Source organism: Cupressus sempervirens, chromosome 9 (assembly GCF_028749045.1).
Source record: "Cupressus sempervirens isolate cs-2001-9-10 chromosome 9, ASM2874904v1, whole genome shotgun sequence".
NCBI lineage: Eukaryota > Viridiplantae > Streptophyta > Pinopsida > Cupressales > Cupressaceae > Cupressus > Cupressus sempervirens.
In genome coordinates, this window is record NC_143126.1 from 204,983,519 (window position 1) to 205,006,754 (window position 23,236).

Genomic DNA, 23,236 nt, shown 5'->3' on the forward strand with positions numbered 1-23,236 from the left:
AGAAAATAAGATATAAACGATAAATGATGATGAAGTGTAAGCTATCGATCAAGATCTAGAAACTTCACAAACCATCTATTTAAGAAGGATTCTAACCCTAGAATTATAAATGTTGAGGAATTGAAATGAATAAGGAGTGTACATGCATGTGAAGGAGTTAAAATGAAGTTTCAAAGATAGATCAAGTAGAGATCAATTAGAGCAGTGAAGGATTGAACAAAGTTATCAGATAGGAGATCAGATTAGAGATATAGTAAAGAGGAGACCCAAGATTAGCTTGTAGAGAAAACCAAGTGTCAAGTACTCAATCAATTACTATTAATTGAGATGGGGTAAATCTCTTAATAAAGTGGTCTAAATAGATCTCTGTAAACCTCCTAATAGAGTTGTTACTTCATTATGAGTGTAAAATCCTTTAACAAGGTGAGACCAAATAATCTCTTAAGCTTTTAATAGGGAAAACCTTTCATAGGGTAGATTATATCTTATGATCAAAGATTGTAACCTTAACAGGTTAGCTTTATTGTTGTAATAGTGAAGATTTGTGGATTTCATCCCCATCATAGTTTTACCTTCATCTTGAAGTGTTTCTAGGTAACCAAATTATTCTATTATGTGTTGAACTCTTTATGGATATGATGTATTTCATTTATGTTTTAATATTACATTTTTAATGATAAATCTATGAGATGAATTAGGTATGGATTAATGAAATTGGTTTTGAAGTCAAAAATTTAAGATCCTGATTCATCCCCCCTCTTAGTATCTTGTTTCCCATATACTCATTCCAACAATTGGTGTTAGAGCTCAATTCTCTTGTTAGGAAACCTAACAACTTGAGAGGATTAGATCATGAAGATGGAAGTGTATAAGATGGGAACAATAATTGAGAGTCAGATGATTGAAATCAAGATCATGTTGCAACAATTAGAAGAAGAAAAAAAGGAGTTAATAAAAACCCTAAAGAGAAGAAGAGATATCTATTCAGCTAAATGACACTCAATACATAGAAGTGTAAGGAAACTTGAAACAAAGAATATAATCATTTCTACATATCCCATAATTGATCTAAAATAAATATATAATTGAAATCCACATGCAAGAGAATAGACAATATACCCACAAAAATATGACACAAGATATACCCTAGGAAACCCTCACTAAAGAAAAACTTAGCCTCTAAAAGCATCAACCACCATGTATTATTCAACAAAAAACACCATTCCAATACAACCATGAAAGCTTTCAAAGCCATAGCCACAACCAAACAATCCATGTGAACAAGCATGAATCTACGCATCCCATGCCATGCTCCCAACCTTCACAAATGCTCCCTTGGCTAACCTGTCAAGCCTTGTCTTGCTCAACTCTTTCCCTTTTTGTCTTTTGTCTTTGCAACTACCCTTCTAGCTGCTTATATGGTAGAAAACCCCACAAAACCACCAATTGGTATTACATAAACCATGTCCTACATAACCCATTTTCCCCACATTTAATATTGGAAATTTATTTCTTTTCCCCAAATATTAAATAATTACATGAAATATTATCACAATGTTACAATACAACTCATCAAGTATATCCCATGCAAATCTTTACATGTTTTACGTCCATCTAGGTGAACCATTACATAATAAAAAAAAATAATACAATATAAAAATATTATGCAATGTGTTCAACACCCATTATCTCAACAATATCCACTTGTATACATTACATAGGGTCAATCTATAGCCACATAAATGAACAAGGGAACAATCCCTCCTAGCACATCCAACATCATGGATCAAAGTACACAACATGCTCCATCCTAGTACCCACAACAAAATCAAAGTATCCAACATCTCAAACATGAATAATCTCACCTCTTATTATGCCACTACCACTGAACATACATAGAAGCCATCCAAAGAGAAAGCCACCCAACCTGTAACATTAGAAGATCATAAAAACTTGTACCGACTAAAATAACAAGCACAACAACTTGATCCAAAGGTAATCACATGTATCCGTAGTTGTCAAAATATCCATAGATGAAATAACACCCACAACAAATGCCAAACCCATTCAACTAACCATATCTCCAAAGGTATACCAAACAAATCTCACAATCATCAACATATCCAATATATAACTTGTAATCACAAGCCTCAAGAGCAATACCTATCACATATATACCAAGAAGCTCCCACTACAAAATATAATGTCAAATCTATAACCAATCCACTCACAACATCTCAAAGAAGTCAATCCATGTAGTCTTAAGGACATCCACAACACATAAACCAATAATTTGCAAGAACAACTCTCATAACAAATCTCCAACAGTCTCCCAAGATCTCCACAACCAATAGAGGAAAGAGATAAAAGAATAACCATGTCATCTCTCACATGACATACATAAGCACAAACTAGTGATTAAAAAATCTAACCAATCTCAAATCCAATGTAAGTGAAACTGAACATACAAATAGATAACTAAGACCAAAGAGAAACCATGCAAATTATAACTTGTATCATGTCCTTCTACAAACACCTCTACATGTAAGCTATACAAGTATGATCTCTTCCATAAAATCCCAACCAAGAACCCTCAATAACATCCAAACCATACCATGTAGCTGTAGACACCTAAATTTGATTACACTGCTTTAGTAATCCTATTTAGCTATCTTTAAAGGTATCACTAATTAAATTCCTATTTAATTAATCCTTTGCCATCCCCTAGCTGACTAATCTTATTTAATCATCTATAGTCCTAATTGATAAATCAAATAACCTATTATTTGTCAATAAACCTATTTGATAAATAAATCCCTCAAATCTAATAGCCCCTAACCTATCCTAAATCTTCCATTTAGCCTAATCCACCCCATCCACCCATACTAACTAAGCTTAGCCACTAACTCACCCACCCTCATGAATGCCATCCACTTGCACATCTCTAACATCCCTAATCTAATCCTAAACTCAGGCCTAATCCCCCCCCCTAACCTTGTCACATTTTCTAAGTGAGCTTAAGACTTTCCTAAGCCAAGAAAAGTCAACAATCTCAACTCCCTCCAAAATATCTCAACCACCAAGCTTTCATTGCCCTTTCCTCCACATAATGACCTTGTGACATGTGTCACTCCTTGATTAGTGCTAAACAAGCATAATCCATGTGCTCCCCTTTGAGTGCATCCTAGCTCTCCCTAAGCTTTCATCTCTCCTTGCATCTTAACCCTCCATCCCTCAAGCCCTTGGCCTATAAATTAGATCCCCTCCCAAGCCATTTAAAAATTAATCTTGAAGCTAAAGTTATAATGCCATTTTGAAGCCAAATCCATACTTTTGCATGTAACCACACCCAAATTCCAACTCCATTTGAAGCCCTCCTTGAAGCATAAGCTTGAGCATACATCCTATCTATTTAGACAAAGCCACTCAACAAGAGAACAATCTCATTAAGAGAGCCCCTTAATGGCTCATATTCACATTTGGAGGTTTCTCTTTGTCTATCTTGAGGTTATGTTAATTTAGTTTAATGCTAATGCTTTTATTTCATTAGATTAGTGTTTATTTGCATACTAAAGTAGCATATACATTTTGGCATGCCCAATGGGACCCTACATTTGGGTCAATCTAACCTTGTTTTAACCTTTTTTTTTTTACTAACTAATTTAACCTTGGTTGCTTGTGGGTCTTTGTGTTAGGTTTGCTGATCTTATTGCAGGTACACAAGTAACCTTTTGGAAATCGCACTCCTGGCCATCTCATTGCTTTCCATTTTTGAGACCTCAAAAATTAGCCTTTTTCTGCAAACTCGCGACCCCAGGAATGTGATCTCGTGACGCAAGAACATGGCCATTCTCCAGCGAGAACGTGAACCTGTGACAGTGAGTTTGCAGTTTATCCACAGACAGCTACCATGTGCTCTAAAAACTTTCTCTACATCCCTGCCGACCAATATCTCAGTAGGATTGTCACTCTCGTTTGCGGGAACACACCTTTGACTTGTGAGATCATCATTTTTGCTTGCAGGAACGCACATCTTTTTAAAAACTATTGTTTAAAATTTGTAAAATCTTATAATTTGTGGGACTGTCATTCCCGCGTTGCTGGAACGTTGTAAAATCGTAAACCAGTGAGATTGCTCTATTCAAAACGAGCTCCTTGGTTTTTATTTTATTTTTTTACCAGTTTCCCTGGCATTCCTGCACCTTGGTAAGCTTACGATAATGCATCCTCACGAAAGGAATTCCCAGTGGGATCGTGAACCCGCTTGCGGGTATGCTACCCTCGTGAAAACACATTTTCTTGCATTTTCTCTGCGAGAATGCTATCAGTTTTTGTTGGTCGTGGTAAAGTCATTGTCACTTGTCTTTGAAAATTTGAGAAAAATGAACTTGTATGTTTAGCAACCCCACAAATCAAACACTTCTCTATGGTGCTCTAAAACTAACAAAACAAATCTATCTTTTGCAAGAAAATTTAGAGAAAAGTCGATTTTTGAACACTTAGGAAATTTGTTAAGTTAACATAAATCAACGAAAATCAAATTAAGTGATTTTCATTTGGACTCACCATTTTTCTAACCGCCCATCATTCTAAGCATTGGTTGCAATATTAGTGCCATATATGGAGATGGGTCCACTTGAAAAAGTGTTAAGTGTTCCAATCTGATTCTACTTAATTCATTTTTTGAGGATTTATCTTAACTTATAAGATTTTGTGAATGTTCACAAATCTAGATTAGATTGATCACACTTCAAGTTTGGACATTAAAATTGAACAAAAATCAATTGACATGGAGGGCCTTTGGGCGCGCTTGACAATCATATTTTACACATCTTTATTTTGGGCTTAAAACAAACTCACACTCAATCTTGAATGCCTTAAAGAAAATCAATCGATACTTGACGTGGAGGGCCTCCGGGTGTGTGAGTTTACTTTTGTTGACCCTAACTCTTCTTTTTGCTTTCATTCCTCGATCACATTTTCTTTTGTTGATGCTTCAAAATTGGAATAAACATTGTATCTTAAACATGAGTGCTTGCAAGGTCTAGATCAAAAAACGGTAAAAATATTATCTTAGTAAAATGACCACAACTTTGTCTTAGGATATCAAATTTTAGACTTCTTATAGGTATTGGAAAGCTAATTCAGAGCACTACAACTTGGTATAGGTTTAGTTCTATGATTTTGAAAAAAATTAGGTTTTAAGAGCCCAAAAGTTAGATTTTTTTTTTTTTTTTTCACAAACTAAGGCATAACTTGGGCATAAGAAGTTAGATTTTAGACTTCGAGTAGTCAATGGAAAGCTCTTGGAGAGCTCTATGTATTGGTTCAAATTTGGTGTATGTTTGACATGATTTATTTGGTGATATATTGATCTAAATAGTTTATAATATATATTGACTATGGTAGCACTATGAGTCTATGACATTGCATGTTTGGAGATTTAAGATTTGATGTCATTGTATACTTAGTTCATATTTCATATTGGTCTCATGATGATATGGTTATCAATATTTGATTTGGATATGTATGATGACTTGTTGGGTCCACAAGTTGTGCAGTGTTGTAAGCGATCTATACTTATAGGTTGTATTTATGCCTTGGATATGGGTTGTCTCTACCCATTGATCTTTTATTATTGATGTATATTTAGATTGGTGGCTTGGATTTGGGTTGTCTATGCCCTAAGTCACATGATTTGCTAATTTTTTCTTCATGTAGAAGGGATGAGATGTTGTTACCAGGTATAGTTATGGTGGAGAATTGTGGTTGACTATTTTATGCTAACAATTTGGATACATTGAGAGTTAGTTGCTTGGTTCAGGGATGTGATCATGGTGCCATAAATTTTGGCATGACATGATCAGATATATAGGTAAATCCTTGATATTCATTGGTTTGGATTCTTGATTTGGTTATGGTGATATATCTTCTTAGTTGAGGATCATGGTTAGTTTTTTTCTTTTGTGGAACTCATGATGTGCACTTTGAGTTCTTTGACGGTTTGATGCATTGGTTGATTCTCATGGTTAGAGGATGGTTTTTCATCATGATGTCATGAATAGCTTTGGTACACTATTTAGTGAGATCTTGTGAAAATGATGAGGTGGTAGTATATGATTAGTTCCTAGTTTAATTTGTATCTTCTTGGTTTTGGAGATCTTGGTTTCACTTGGTATTGACACTTTGGTTGTGTGTATAGACTTAGAGGATCTTCGTGTAGGAGATGAATTTTATGATGCCATAGGTGACTTGGTACCATGGTTGACTAGGAGTAATTTTTTATTGATATATTTATTGAGTGTTTATATATGTTGGAGATTTTTCTTAGATCTTATTGCTGTGGAAGCATCTTTAACATTTGAATGGTGACTTGGTTATCTGCATGGTGTGTGAAGATTGTTTGATCTTGAGGACTCATGGGGTTTTTGGTTGTCTTCATGGTGTGTGGAGATGGTTCTTCATGGTATGTGGAGATGGTTTTCTTCATAGTGTGGAGATATGGTTACATCTTGAGGACTTGTGGAGTTGTTGGTAAATGTGTGGTTTATGCTTTCATTTGACATGTTATCCTTGGTGTTAGGATGGTTTCATTTTTATGTCACGGTATACTCTTGATACATGTTTAGAGTTTTTTGACATGTTATAGTATGTTTATATGGAGCATATTATCTCTTTGGTTGAGATGGTTAGATCATGTTGACATGTTTATGTTCCTGAGGCCATGGTTGGAACTTTGACATTGATCTTGGTTTAGTTTCTTGGTATTAAGTAACTTGATCATAATCTGGATACTTCATGATATTGCTATGTTGCATTTGGAGTTGGTGTGAATTGATTATGTACAGGTGCTCATGGATACTTAGAGATGGTGGTGATGTTTATTTATCTTGGATTAGAGATGTGTTTGTTGGGATAGTTGATGCTTTCAACAGGAAGTTTGAGGGGTAGTCACTTGACATGGACTTGAGAGGAGATTGTTCTTAGATGAGTCTTGATTGGAGACTTGGATATCTTGATGAGAATTCTAGATTGCAACAAGGAAACCATGATGGAAAATTTCTTACAAGACAATGTTGGTGTCTTTGAGTTTGGCCATCCACCACCTATCAACATAACAAATTCTACTCACCCATTGTTTGGATGGCAACCACCTCAAGTAGAACCAATAGACCCAAATATCCCCTCGACCTAGGTGCTGGTTCCCATTCCACAGAACACTCATCCCACTCTCACTCAACCATTAGTGCATACTACATCTCAACCAACCTCAAGTATGCCATTTGCATCTGTTTCCACCACTCATTTTTTTGCTCCACCAAATCCTCCATTTGCACCTTGCAGCACTACCTTTTTGTTTCCACCCCATATCACATCTAGTCCATTTACCACTCAAATACCACCATTAGGGTCAAATACCTCATCCTCCATCCCACCAAACATTACTATCAACCCCTTTGTAACTAGCCAAAGCTCTTCAGCCACTTTTCCTTTGGGACCTTGGAATTTTGCTGTGACACAGGCACCTATCATTAGTCTTCCCCCTAGCACTACAGTCACGTTCACACCTTCTACACTATCGTCCACTGCTTCACATAAATATTCAGTCCCAACCCTCACCAACTATTTCTCCATGCCACCTTTAGGCAATAGCCCAAATCCACCACCACTACAATTCTCTATAGTAAACCCTTCAAGCCGCATATTAATTACCCTGCGCCTACTCCAAATCAGTCCTACTCCCACGCAGGCACACAACCTACATATATTGGGCATGGTATATATTCCCAAAGCATGGCACAAGCATCATCTGCATTACCACCATTCTAGCCACAGTCTTCACACTAGTAGTATGCCCAAGCACCCACACAGAACTATCTCATAGGGTACCAACCTCATGGTTATACACCACACCAACCTCAACAGATGCAACAATATGCACAACCCACGTTCCAGCAAACCATAGCATCCACTCCACTAGGGGCACCTGGATCGAGGGCATCTGCTCCTCCATTTGTAAATTCTGAATGAGAAGAAATGATAAATGCCCTCAAAGCCCTCAAGGATGGGGTAAACACCAAGACTTTCAAATTTGAAAATTATTTTCCATATCCTTTTGAAAAGACTATAATGTTGACTCTGTTTCCTAAAGATTTTGAGGTCCCCAAGTTTGACAAATTTAGGGGAAAGAGCAATCCAGTCACACATGTTAAGGAATTCTATATGCATTCCTAGGAGGTTGCTTATAGTGATGTGTTCCTCATGCGGCTCTTTCCCAAGAGCCTAGCAGGACCATCTTTGAAATGGTTCTGTCGCATCCCTCAAGGTACTATTAAAACTTTTGCAAAACTTTCTGAGGCATTTTTTGCTCAATATACCCATCTCATTGAGACCAAATTATTTGTAGTGGACCTTGTCCACACCAAACAAAAAGGAGGGTAAAGCCTTACATAGTATTTACAACGCTGGCATATCCTCACAACAAGGATCTCTTGTACCATCCCTGAGCGCCATCTTGTCAAGATGTTCATAAACAATGCACACCCTAGCCTCGCTCATCACATGGTTATGAACTATTTGCAAACATGCAAGGACATCAAAGAAAAAGGAATGGGCCTCGAGCAAGGTCTCATTAAAGATGGGATCATCAGATTGTACAAAGAAAACACCCAGGACCATGGTTAGAGCAATGGCAAAACCCAATATTGGAACAAAAACAAGAATACAGTGACAGATGGTGCCACTAACACTCGACAGGTCCATATTGTTGGGGCATCTACCAATGTTCCCACCACATTTTTCCAACAACAAACTTATCAACAGTAACCTCTTGCGTATCACCAGCCACCTGTGTAAACTCATCAACCAATACAGGTTCCTCATAATCAAACTAATGCTATCACACTCGCAACAAGTAGTAAACCCCATGTTCAGAGGCAACCACGAACATACACCCCATTGGGGGAACCTCTTGATACAATCTTCAAAAAATTGGCCAAAGACAACCTTGTTCGATATCCACAAATGTAACCCTTGGAACCCAATCAGTCTAGAGCATCCTAGTACAAAGATAATGAATATTGCAAATTCCATTGTGTCAAAGGGAACACTACCCTTAAATGCATGCAACTTAAGGATTATGTATAGGACCTCATTGGCCAAAAAGAGATCAGAGTGGGGGCACAAGCCTCACCTAATGCAGGATTAATGATGTATCAAAATGCTTTCCCTCCTCATAACACAAATTTGAGAAAGGCACCTGCAAACCCTCCTGTCAACAAACCTAACAATGCTCTGGGTAAACAAGGTGACAATTGAGACACATCTCAGAATTATACCTCAGTGTATTTAGACTATGGTAGCTTAATTGGTTGCATATCCCAAGTTGAACCATCCGTCAATGTCATCAATATCAAAGGCCTAGACACTCAGTGTGCAGTCGCTACTTGTCGAACACGACTCAATATAGCCAGTCCATCGGTATCCATGCAAATCAGACTACCATCAGTATGACCACCTCCATCTCGAGCATCTCCATCAGAATCACCTTCACTAGGGCCACAGTATAACATCTTGGAACACCTTGGAAACATGCCGGCCCAGATCTCCATCCCGGATGTCCTACGAACAAGCCCACTTTATCAAGAGATCCTCAATAGTACTCTACGTGAGTCACGCATCCCTTCCTACATGAATGCCACTGAGTTTCGCAACTTGGTTGGCCATCTCTCTGCCTCCTGTGCCTTATCTTTCAAAACCACTGATATCCCAGTAGTTGAACTCGATCACATCCTCCCACTCCGCATAGCTGTCATGGTTTCTGAATTTGTAGTTAAGCGTGTCATGATAGATAATGGATTGGCTCTAAACCTATGTACTCTAAAGTTCATTAAGCAGGCAGGATATACTGAAGCAGATATCATCAATGAGGTGATCACCATCAAGGCATATGACAATTTGGAGCGTACTACTGAAGGAACCATCTTGCTCCCTATTAGAGTCAGCCCAGCCACTCAAGAAACACTTTGTCATGTAGTTGATCTTAATCTTCCATATAACATCCTCCTTGGTTGTCCATGGATTCATGCCATGAAGGCCATTCCATCCACATATCATTAGTGCATCAAATTTCTGCATAATAGCAGTGAGATCCACGCAGATCCTAAACCCTTTTCTTATTGCAATGCTGTTGAAGCTTCATACACCAATCACTATCCTGGGATTGAAATTGGCACCACCATGGCCAACTCCTCTGGCACTTGCCATGATCCAGACACTATTTTAGCCTCCACTCTCTCCACAGTTAAGATCAACTACCAAGGTTGTGGCAAGTATAATATCACGGATGCTTTCGCTGTTGGCGCTCTACCACTTGACCCACATACTCAAGGACACCCAATACATCAAGGGCCTATACCAAAAACCACCTCTCAGCTTCACCAGGTCCTAATACATTTGTCACCAAAGGTATCCTTGATGGAGTAGAAAATACACCAGACATTAACACATGGCTATACAAAGAGCCACCTCCTAAAAGTGAAGCACTTCTTGATCACTTTAAACATAAATATCCCTGGTCACATCGCTTGGCCATGGAGAAATGGGATTATTAGGGAGGTGGTTTAGGCTACCAGGAATTAGGTATGAGACAGCCTATAGAAGCACACCAAGGGCAAAAAATCAAAGGCTTGGGCTATGGACTCCCTGCAATTGGGGGCACTACAACGGAAGGCCATGCCTTTATGAACATCCAAAACACTCTCATTGAGGTTGAAGACATCCTTGAGAAAGTTGAAAAGAAAGCTTACGACGATATTTTCCTTGATGAAATAATCCTTGAAGCCTTTGTGCTCTGCTAGTTATCCTTGAATCTCATAGACCTCCCCCTCACTCACCCCGAACTCATAGATTGGGACCAACCAAGTGTCATTCATGTTGACGAGTTCTCTACTGAGCATGCGCTCCTTAAATTCATGGGGGCAGAAACACCACATAAACAGCCACCTCCACCATCGGCATATGTCTACAAGCTAGATCCAACAGGTTACTTCGGGGAGGAGGAAATCTCTAGTCACAAAAATGAAGTTCTAAAAGAAACAAAAAAGTAAAAAATCCTCTAGAGTGTCATTTGGTGACTCAAAAAATGAAACAAAAATAAAGGACGTATCCAACGGTGAAAACATCTCAGAGGCACCTAAGGATGGAGATTTCATCCTCCCCCCACAGAAGCATCGACCTCCTATATCTTCAGTATTGATAGAAGAAACTCGGCCCATAAATATCAGTCTGACAGAGATACCACATATCACATACATCGTAGCCTCTTTACCCTCTGAACAAGAAAAGATTCTTCTTGAAGTCTTCCATGAAAATATAGGCCACTTTGCATGGTCATATGAGGATATGTCGAGGTTGGAACCCAAACTAGTTGTACACCATCTGGTAGTAGATCTAGGGGCCAAGCCTGTCAAACAAAAACTTCAAAAAATGCACCCCAAGGTGGCTTTATTAGTCAAAGCAGAGCTAGAGAAGCTGTTGGAGGCCAAAATCATTCGACCAATAGATTATTCTGAATGGATTTCTAACATGGTACCTAATACCAAGCCCTCTAGTTATATCAGGATTTGTACTGATTTTAGGGATCTTAATAAAGCCTGTCCAAAGGATGACTTTCCATTGCCAAATATCGACATGATTGTGGATCTCACCGCAGGTCATGAACTCTTGTCACTAATGGATGTTTTCTCTGGATATAATCAGATCGTATAGCAGAGGAATATCAGCATAAAACAACATTTACTACACCTTGGGGCACATTCTGCTACAATATGATGCAATTTGGGTTAAAGAACGTCGGGGCAACCTATCAGCATGCAATGATAGTCATCTTCCATGACCTAATCCATAAGATACTTGAGGATTACGTGGATGATATTCTAGTCAAATCTCTCAATGCTTTGGATCACTTATCTCATCTCAAGGAAGTGTTTAATTGACTGGTAGAATATCATCTCATGCTAAATCGAAAGAAATGTGTCTTCGGTGTTACTTCAGGAAAGCTCCTGGGCTTCATTGTGTCACGGCGCGGTATTGAGATCGACCCTAAGAAGGTCAAAGCCATTATGGATATGGCTCCTCCTAAGACACTTAGGCACCTTCGTTCTTTGCAAGGAAAACTCCAATCAGTCTAACGGTTCATTTCTCAGCTTGCTGATAAGTGTCAACCTTTTACTCACCTGCTTAAAAAAGATCAAAATTTTAGATGGGACCTAGCTTGTCAATGCAACTTTGAGCTTATCAAGAAATACTTGGCTAATCTGCCTATTTTGGTCCCTCCAGTAGTAGGGCACCCGCTCATCCTATACATCACAGCTACTCCCATAGTATTAGGTGCTCTTCTAGCATAGCTTGATGATGCAAGAAAGGAAAGAGCTATTTATTACATCAGCCGAACATTAGTGGGCTATGAGCTTAACTACACGCTAATGGAGAAAGCATGCTTAGCAGTGGTATTTTCCACCTAGAAGCTATGTCATTACATGTTGAGTCATACTGTACAACTAATATAAAAGATTGATCCATTGAAATATATGCTCTCTCGCACAGTACTCACCGAACGTCTTACAAAATGGGTTATGCTTCTCAGTGAGTTTGACATTCAATATATTGATAGAAAGGCCATCAAAGGTCAAGCTATTGTAGATCACTTGGTTTATACCCCCTTATTCATAAATCACCCACTCATCATGGAATTTCCAGATGAATACCTCTGTTTGATAGAAAAACAATCACCTTGGAAGCTATATTTTGATGGCTCCTATACATCTCATGGCTCCGGTGCGGGCATACTTTTGGTTACACCTCAAGGTGATTATATTTCCAAGTCTTTCAAACTAATATTTTGGTGTACCAATAACATTGCAGAGTATGAGGCCCTTGTTGCAAGACTCAAAATTGCCATTGAATGGAATATCATAGAGCTTCAGGTCTATGGTGATTCTCAACTTATCATCAAACAAACTTTGGATGAATATCAAACCAAGGATGACAAGTTACTACCTTACAAAGATCTGGTTGATCAACTAAAGGAGCATTTCACTCAGATCCAGTTCATATAGATACTTAGACTCTAGAATAAGGCAACTGATGTTATGGCTACTATTGGTTCTCTCTTAGAAATACCACATGAAGCTATGCAGTATGAATTCTTGGTTGAGCAGCTGGACGAACCCACATATGAGAATGATGAATCAACACAGGTCTGTATCTTGGTTGGTCCCCAATCTCCATGGTACCATGAAATTCATGCTTACCTACTAAATGATATCATATCCCCTTACCTCACATGAACCAAACACCAAAACTTTATTCGCAAAGCTTCCCATTACACTATCATCGCCCAAACCCTATATCGTCATGGTTATCATGATACTCTCTCTTGATGGTTAGATCAAATTGAGGCTACGATGGCTCTCAAAGAGGTACACGCTGGACTTTGTGGTGCTCACACGAGTGGGATGGTGCTAGCAAAGTAGATCCTTTAGGCTGGATATTATTGGCTTACTCTAGAACAGGATGCATGTGAATTCATGAAATGATGTTTACCTTGTCAACAACATGCTAATTTAATCCGAGCTCTAGCACAGGACTTGCAACCCATTGCACCACCATGGCCTTTTGCTTGCTGGGGATTTGATCTTGTTTGACTTATTGTGCCACTTTCTTCGAAAGGGAACAAGTGGATAATCACCGCCACTGATTATTTTACTAAGTGGGTCGAAGTAGTTCCCCTTGTTACTGCCATAGGAGTTTAGGTGTCCAAGTTTATATTGTATCATATCATATGTCGCTTTGGAATCCCAGCTACCATTTTCACAGACCACGGAGGTAATTTTAAAAACCTAAATATGGAGGAATTGTGCACTTCCCTTCACATCGACCACCGCTTCTCAAGCCCATATTTCTCACAAGGTAATGGTCAAGCTGAGGAAACTAATAAAACCCTCCTCAAAATCCTCAAGAAAGTTGTCAATGACTCCGACTATGATTGGCATTTGCAAATTAATCTTGCCCTATGGGCATACCACACTTTATTCCATACAGCCACTGGTACAACTCCATACTCCTTGGTCTATGGTGCTAAAGTGGTCCTACCTATTGAGGTTGAACTCCCATCACTCCACATTTCTCTTTGAGGATAGATATCTGATGAGGAATATAGAGTGGCTCGACTTACTCAACTTGATCTACTTGATGAAAGAAGGCAACAGGCCTACAACCATCTCATGGTCTATCAAAGTTGCCTCAAGAAAAATTTCAATAGGAAAGTCCATCCGTGCAATTTTCAGGAAGGTGACATGGTCCTTAAAGAGAATATGAGGGTTCAAGCTGACAGAGAAAAGAAAGGAAAGTTCGAGCCCACCTAGCTTGGTCCTTATGTGGTAACGACATCTTTTGGCTTAGGAGCCTATCAGTTATCTACCCTTGAAGGTGAAGTCCTAAATGATCCTACCAACATTATTCACCTCAAGAAATTCTACGCCTAAAGATAAAATTTGTAAATCAAAGATAAAAGGCATAAAATAAAGCATCCAATGGTGAAAACTTGGCAATTCAAGCGCCTTGGATAGGTCCCTAGTGAAAACCTAGAAAATAGGCACCAAGTGTACTATAGCTCTTCCATTATCTATTATCGACACACACCCCTTTATCGCCCCTCCATATCTTATCACTCATCCCACCCACTTTTCCAAGGTGTTCCTTATCGTTATTCACCATACTTCACAAACATCATCCTCTAGCACTTTGCACTATGCAACATCCCATCTCATTTATAGCATTCTATGTATCATACTTGATGTACCCTACCATTGTACTCTACTAGATCTATCCTATCACATGCCTTTTTATCCTTACCATTTGTAGCATATACAACCCATATAATGTGTGTCTCATCCCCCTTGCACTAAACCTTGTCTCCCATACACCGTACCTATGTGAATATAGCAATATCTGGACCCTTGTACATAAATTGCGCTTTACATAAACCCACCTCAAGAAAACCATGTATTATAGCAACGCTATCTCCTCATCCTAAGATTTCCCCCGTCACGCATATACCTACTACTATATTTTGCTATCTAGTCGCAAGTTCCCCTGTCCTTAACTAGTCTTACTTGTACATACTACTCAGGTCTTGTTGCAACCCGTTAGTAGCTCATCAGTTGATCTCTTTGGCAATAGTTTCCTTTTTCACTTTGCAGCATCCTTTATTGTTTCTTTTGTTTTGGTTGATTGTTTCCACGTATCTTTTGTTGTTTCCTCCTCACGATCACCATGATCATTTCATATCATGGTGTGTTTTGACTGGGGCAACTAAGAAGGTCGATTTTGATCATAGTCTTTTGCTGCTTGTGAGTCAGTTTTATATTATCCTTGCATGTTTCAAACATATTTTCATCTTTCAATAAAACATGATGCACTTGGGTAATCTCGTTTGCTTGTGGATCATCTAGCATTGTTCCAACACTGATCTCTCCGAGACTCACGTGTGATGCTGGGGCAATCCTTGCATGCCTGTTTGAGTCAGTCCTATGGAATTTTGGGGAAAAGGCCTTGACATTCTTAGTAACCTTGGCAAGTCCCTAACAATCCTATATCAAATTAAGTGTTTACACTACATAGTGGTACTTCCTCATGAAGTACCCCATGCTCAAGTTTCCCCTACATCTCATTTTTATTTAAAAACCCTAGTATCCTCCTCCTTGTCATCACCCTTCTCCCTTGAAATATCACTTTTTACATCCTCAGAATCATTTGATTCAAAGCCTTGAACATGAAATCTTATTTACTCTCATCATGATGTGATCCCTATCATTAGTTACTATCCTAGCTCTCACATCTCTGCTATCCTCTTGACTGCGAGTTTTTTGGTCACTCTTTGTCCAACATTATTCTCCTTAGAGTCAGTATCTCCTATGAACACTTTTCATATCATAGACCACTATCATAAGTCAAAACATTCGTTATCTTATTCCACCATCATTATTTTTCTCACAGCTCCTACAATCTCGTATGTTGTATTATCATCGCTTGTATCCTTTACCCTATCACAAAATAACATTGCACTCGATCTTTTTATATTATTCTCGCTTGCTTATCATAAATCTTAGGTATATATTTAGTTTGTGTTCTTGCTAGCATATCATAAAGTTTACTGTTCTCTCTTTTAGTTCATATTAAACATAAGTCATTCATCATTAGATTATAGTTCATTTTAGCATTATCACTCATCATTAGATTATGTTTCATTTTTATCACTCATCATTAGATTATGTTTCATTTTTATCACTCATCATTAGATTATGATTCATTTTAGCATTGTTGTCATTTATCATCAGGTAAGGTTTCATTTTAGCATTAACATTCATCCTCAAGAGTTGTCCTTCATTTTGTGTCTTTTCATCTTTTATTTTGTCAATTTTTTTAATCTCTGATCCATTTTTAGTTTGTGTTAACATATCCTAAGTGTCATGACATTATATTCATTTTTTTGTATCATAAATTTGTTGTTTATCCTTTAGTTGGTGATTCATTTTACATTTGTCATTTATTTTTCTAATTTGTACTTATCATCAACATCATATCAAACAAATCTCCAAAGCAATCACTTTCTCGGGATCACATCACACCTATCATAAAGCAACATCACATCATCAAGATCATATCAAAAACCTATCATACTACATGATATCTATCATACAGAAAATCTCATCATCATCACATCATAAGGACAATCATAAGGAAAATCATGTCAATCAAGAATCATATCAAATCACATCACATCTATGATATCATAGATCAAAAATACATCACATCATATCTACACTATCATAGCTAAAATCACATCACAATCAATTTATATCCTGTACACAAAGTCATGACAAATCACATCCTGCATCACAAACTGTCAACACAATCATAAACTCATAGCATATATCGCATCCTCCATCACCAATCATCAGCAATATCAACAAAACATCACTATCTATCCAACATGTATCAAACTACTATACGTAACATCATTAGTCCATAAACACATATAACACTAGAATCATCATATCTATATATCAATGAAAGAATGAAAGAATAACAGTCCATCCGTGTACAAATTTCCATATAGTACAAACGGGTCTGAGCCTACACAAAACCTCCATGTGTCTCACAAAAACTGATGTATGCATGATACTTGGTATCCCAAAAATCGCCACTCTTCACAAAATACTCATCATATAACAAAAATCCAGCCTATCACTGGTCACTACTCTGCCTCCCTCCTTGCCCCTGGCACTGCTGGCGGTGGAGGTGGTGGCCTCATCAATCGCCCTCCTGTCCCAGAGCTCTCTATCTCATCCCTCCCCATCCCCATGTCTCACCTCTGGCTATGTCCTGTCCTATGACTATGCCCTGTGTGCTGAGACCTGCCTATCCTCTGTGAGCCCCCAGTGCTCCATCCATTGTCCCCTCCACCCTATATCTTTGTATGTGTCCCTGCTGTACCTGACTGAGTCAGTCGCCTGTAATGCTCAATCTAGGATGCTGGCACCACTGCATGATACCTACCCTAATAAAATCCAGCTCTCTCCATCAGATCCTCCACCTTGTCCCGCAATCTCCTTAGCTCATCCAAGCCCCCTCTCACTGCTGCCTGTGCTCTCAATGTCGCCACCTCTATCACTAGTGCATCCAACCTCCCCTGCGCTGCCTACCTCTCCAGGCTCACCACCTCTAGCCTACCCTCTGTCCACCCTAGCTCCATGTGCAGTCTACCCATCTCAAGCCCTGCCCTATCTGCCTACCCCTGCGCTACATCCCGCTCCTGTCTAAACTGATCACGCTCTAGCTGGAGTTAATCTTGCTCCTGCTGTGTATCCCAGAGCAACTGGCTAACGGCCTCATGAGCTTGCTGTAAAGAGGCATAATTCCCTACCAATCCATCATCTCCTTCCTAGGTAGATGATCCCCCTATATCTCCTCCTGCTGGCCTCTACGACCCTTGCTCCTTTGCCCCCTACTCTCCTCCTCTCTTCGGCACCTCCTGCTGCTTGCTCACTCTCCTCTCTGGCTGAGGTCCCCTCTCCTCCCCCCCAACCCTCCTCCTCTATCAAGCTGGCTCCCCCTCTTGGAAAACTGCTACTGCCCGCTACCGTAATCCTCTAGCCACATACTGCCCCTGTCGGGCTACCTGGGCTAGCTTGCCCGCCACCACCACTGCCATCATCCCTTGTGCTCTCCCCACCAACCTCAGTTGCACCCATGTGTCTCGATACTCTTGAGTGAAGCCCACATCTGCTAACCCCCCAAACCAAACCCACTACTGTGGCTCCAACCCTAGCCATGCTCTCAAAAGCTTGTCACGTCGTAAGGATGGCCCGTACATTGACATTGGCTCGCGTGTGACCCTCTGATACAATTGTGGCTCTCCTAGAGCCACCTGCTACCACCCAAACTGTCAGAGTGCCCTGTCTGGCCTGTACTACTTTGCTACATACTCCCACCATCCAAGCACAAAATACGACGATATAGTGTATGATAGCTTCTCTCCCTCCTCATCCCACAGTCCTAGGCTCATATATGGCCTCCACACCACTAGTGCTATCTCATCAATGGCCACCCTCCAGTAATCTACTGAATCTGTATGATGGTATGTCAGGGGCTCAGCCCAACTATATGCCACTAGCTCCTCTGCATGTCTGTCTCTCTGCCCCAAAGGCCTCAACATGACAATGTGCTCCCAAGCCCACACCTGTAATAATGTAGGGAACCCAATGCTCCTCCCTTGCTAGCCGCCTCCTTGGTACACTATCTGGTGGAGGTCTCGGTATAGCTTGGCCAACATCAGAGACCCCTATGTCGCTGGGTGCCCCGCATCCACTATCTACATCACCACTGGAATTAGCATCAGTGTAACTCCTGTACCACTTGTATTTGAGGCAATGTACCCCAAAACTATCCCTAACACATAAAAGTAGATCCTCCTCTCCATCGCCACTTGATCTAAATGCTCGTCCAGCACAAACTATCCCCGTCAGATCTTGTACTCAACTCCTAGCCCCATCAGTCTTTGAATGGCCACATCTGCTGTCATCTCTCTCGTCGCCATGACTTGCATCCCCCGTACTGACAATTTGAATATTCGATACACATACTTTAGTGTCACCATCATCTCCCTCGTCGGTAGGTGGAATGTCGCCGTCTCACTATGCCATGTCTCGCACAGCGCTATGACCATCGCCATGTAAGTACGAGTATGAGGCAACCTCGCTAGGTACCCTAGTTCGATCACCTCAATCCTTGCCTAGTCTGTTGGTGTCAGCATCCCTCTTGCACACAACACTGCCACTCATCGCTCCCATGATACTAAAGCATCCAACGACCACTGCACAACACAAAACTAGTCAAATATCAATCTTTCTACATCAATTTTTCATCCTCCATCCCTCCCTTTACCCATCCCAACCCTTTTTTTCAGCATTTTGTTTCACCGGCCGTGTTCCTGCGAACCAGTGATCCTGTGATGCTCACAAAATTGCGTTCAAGCCTGCTTATCTTCCCTCGGGTTCGCTTCTTTACCTTTCCTCATTTTCCTATTTAATCCAGTGCTCCTGCAGGCTCATTCTTGCAGCAACAAAATCGCATTCCCGCCGATTTATTTTCTCGCAGGATCACACCTTTTGACTCTTCTACCATCCACCTTTGACTTGCGTTCTTGCAAACGCTTCCCTGCCAAGCTCCCATCTGGCATTCCTATCGAAATATATTCTGGCAAAAACACGCCTTTTCCTGCCCTCGCCTCCTCTCATCCCTAGCTGACGAGAATGCGTTCCCTCGCCCTGACTCACATTCCTTTTCACAAGAATGTGATCCTACCTATTTTCCAATGCTCCTATAGAATCTCCTACCCCAGGATTGCGATCCCGCTCAAAACATCTGCTACCCATTTTTGTCCTACGCGCCTAAGCTACTACCATGGGATCGCAATCTCGCTCGCGTTCCTGTCGGACTTGTGCTTGCGGGATTGCATTTTTTCTTTCATGGGAATGCAATAAAATCTAAACAAAGCAAAAGAAAGAAAAGGTTTTCAGCCCTACCGATCGATCTGGTGTCCCCCGTACTTGTACCCGTTGCATAATGTTCACCCGGTGCTCTAGTTGCCTAGTACCTGCCATCGTAATCTCCAATGTAGAGCTTGTCACAACAATATCTCCTCATCCATCTGAGCACAAATAAACCTTGCAGGCCCCCTTTCGGCCCCTTATAGCCCCCCGGGTGCCCTAACTACCCCTCTTAGTCCTCCCACCCTCAAAAAACATTCTCATTTCCCAAACCATGAACAAAAAAAAGCTTGTCCCATTGTAACATATCTTGGTCCATCATTTTGTACATCCTCTTTAGCCTAGTATTATTGTATCTCTCCAGCTTTTGTGCCAGTTTGTCCTTGCTCAACATCTTGCACACATCGCACATCTTGGCTAGCTATTCCACTACATCCTTTAACTAAATCACACTTCTATATCTTTTTTCTTTTTTACTTGTGGGTTACCCAGTATCACTTCCACGCTGCTTCCTTTGGGATTCATGTGCAATGCTGGGGAAATCCTTACATGTTTGTTTTGCATCCGTTCGTTAGTCCTCTAGACCATTGGTGAAAAGGCCTTGTTGTTGTTGGTAACCTTGGCAATTAAGCAACATTCCTATATTAAATCTAATGCTCAACTATGTGGGGTCCTTCTCTTTGAAGTATCCCCTCGCTCAACCCGCTTCAATGGATTCCTTGCATCTCCATTCTCCCCTCATACCTTCCCTTATCCTAGATTCCTTTTTATAACGCTCTGCTCCTTCATCCTCCACCTCCCTAAAAGTCTTAAGCTTGCTTCCTCTTGTGCATCTAATTCCCCCTTTATCATTCTCCCGTAGTGAGAGTTTGAGCTAATTCAACCCCTTCTCTTTGCCACTCTGATTCTCCTTGCTCATCTTGAATTCTTTTATTTTTCAAAAAGTCGTCGAGCCTCATTTCTCTCCCCATCACCTTCTTGAGGGGGCATCATCTAAGTCTAGTCTCTCCTCTTCTTATCTGAGACTGGGGCAACCTTGTTGCTAAAAACATCTTCCTCGTGTTATCTCCATTTGAACTTCTTTGAAATAGTGTTGTCTCAACACTATGTCAAAAAGGGGCAAAATATAGACACCTAAATTTGATTACACCGCTTTAGTAATCCTATTTAGCTATCTTTAAAGGCATCAGTAATTAAATTCCTATTTAATTAATCCTTTTCCATCTTGTAGTTGACTAATCTTATTTAATCATCTATAGTCCTAATTGATAAATCAAATAACCTATTATTTGTCAATAAACCTATTTGATAAATAAATCCCTCAAACCTAATAGCCCCTAACCTATACTAAATCTTCCATTTCGCCTAATCCACCCCATGCACCCATACTAACTAAGCTTAGCCACTAACTCACCCACCCTCATGAATGTCATCCACTTGCACATCTCTAACATCCCTAATCTAATCCTAACCCCAAGCCTAATCCCCCCCTAACCTTGTCACATTTCATAAGTGAGCTTAAGACTTTCCTAAGCCAAGCAAAGTCAACAATCTCAAATCCCTCCAAAATATCTCAACCACCAAGCCTTCATTGCTTTTACAAACCCAATGAATGCTCTTACAAGCACTTATGAGGGCCATTTAAGGCCTTGAGCCTCCTTTGTTGACTCATCCTTGCCCTTTCTTCCACCCAATGACCCTGTGACATGTGTCACTTCTTGATTGGTGCTAAACAAGCACAATCCATGTGTTCTCCTTTGAGTGCATCCTAGCCCTCCCTAAGCTTTCATCTCGCCTTGCATCTTAACCCTCCATCCCTCAAGCCCTTGGCCTATAAATTAGATCCCCTCCCAAGCCATTTTAAACACAATCTTGAAGATAAAGTTATAATGCCATTTTGAAGCCAAATCCATACTTTTGGATGTAACCACACCCAAATTCTAACTCCATTTGAAGCCCTCCTTGAAGCATAAGCTTGAGCATACATCCTATCTATTTAGACAAAGCCACTCAACAAGAGAACAATCTCATTGAGAGAGCCCCTTAATGGTTCATATTCTCATTTGGAGGTTTCTCTTTGTCTATCTTGAGGTTATGTTAATTTAGTTTAATGCTAATGCTTTTATTTCATTAGATTAGTGTTTATTTGCATACTAAAGTAGCATATATAGTAACTAATCATGGATGTAAGCCTCTCACAAGAATATCAAACTCGTAAACTATTCCCAATTCTAGGAATATGCCCAATATAAAACCATCTCCCATACTCAACCAACATAACAACATATGCACATGGAGATAACTAATGCTAAACCATCCATTAAATGAACCTTTTAGAAATAACTCATGTACCATAGCTTAAGATCCTTATCAATGAAAGATAAACATAAATATAATGTACCTGAGAGAAATAATGGGCTATACCTCTCAAGTAGAAAAACACCAAGTAGACCAAGAGTGGGGAACAAGAATTCTCATCAAGATATCCAAGTCTCCAATCAAGACTCATCTAAGAACAATCTCCTCTCAAGTCCATGTCAAGTGACTACCCCTCAAACTTCCTGTTGAAAGCATCAACTGTCCCAACAAACACATCTCTAATCCAAGATAAATAAAAATCGCCACCATCTCTAAGTATCCATGAGCACCTGTAAATAATCAATTCACACCAACTCCAAATGCAACATAGCAATATCATGAAGTATTCTGCTTATGATCAAGTTACTCAATACCAAGAAACTAAACCAAGATCAATGTCAAAGTTCCAACCATGGCCTCGGGAACTTAAACATGTCAACATGATCTAACCATCTCAACCAAAGAGATAATATGCTCCATATAAACATACTATAGCATGTCAAAAAAATCTAAACATGTATCAAGAGTATACCGTGACATAAAAATGAAACCATCCTAATGCCAAGGATAACATGTCAAATGAAAGCATAAACCACACATTTACCAACAACTCCACAAGTCCTCAAGATGTAACCATATCTCCACACTATGAAGAAAACCATCTCCACATACCATGAAGAACCATCTCCACACACCATAAAGACAACCAAAAACCCCATGAGTCCTCAAGATCAAACAATCTTCACACACCATGCAGATAACCA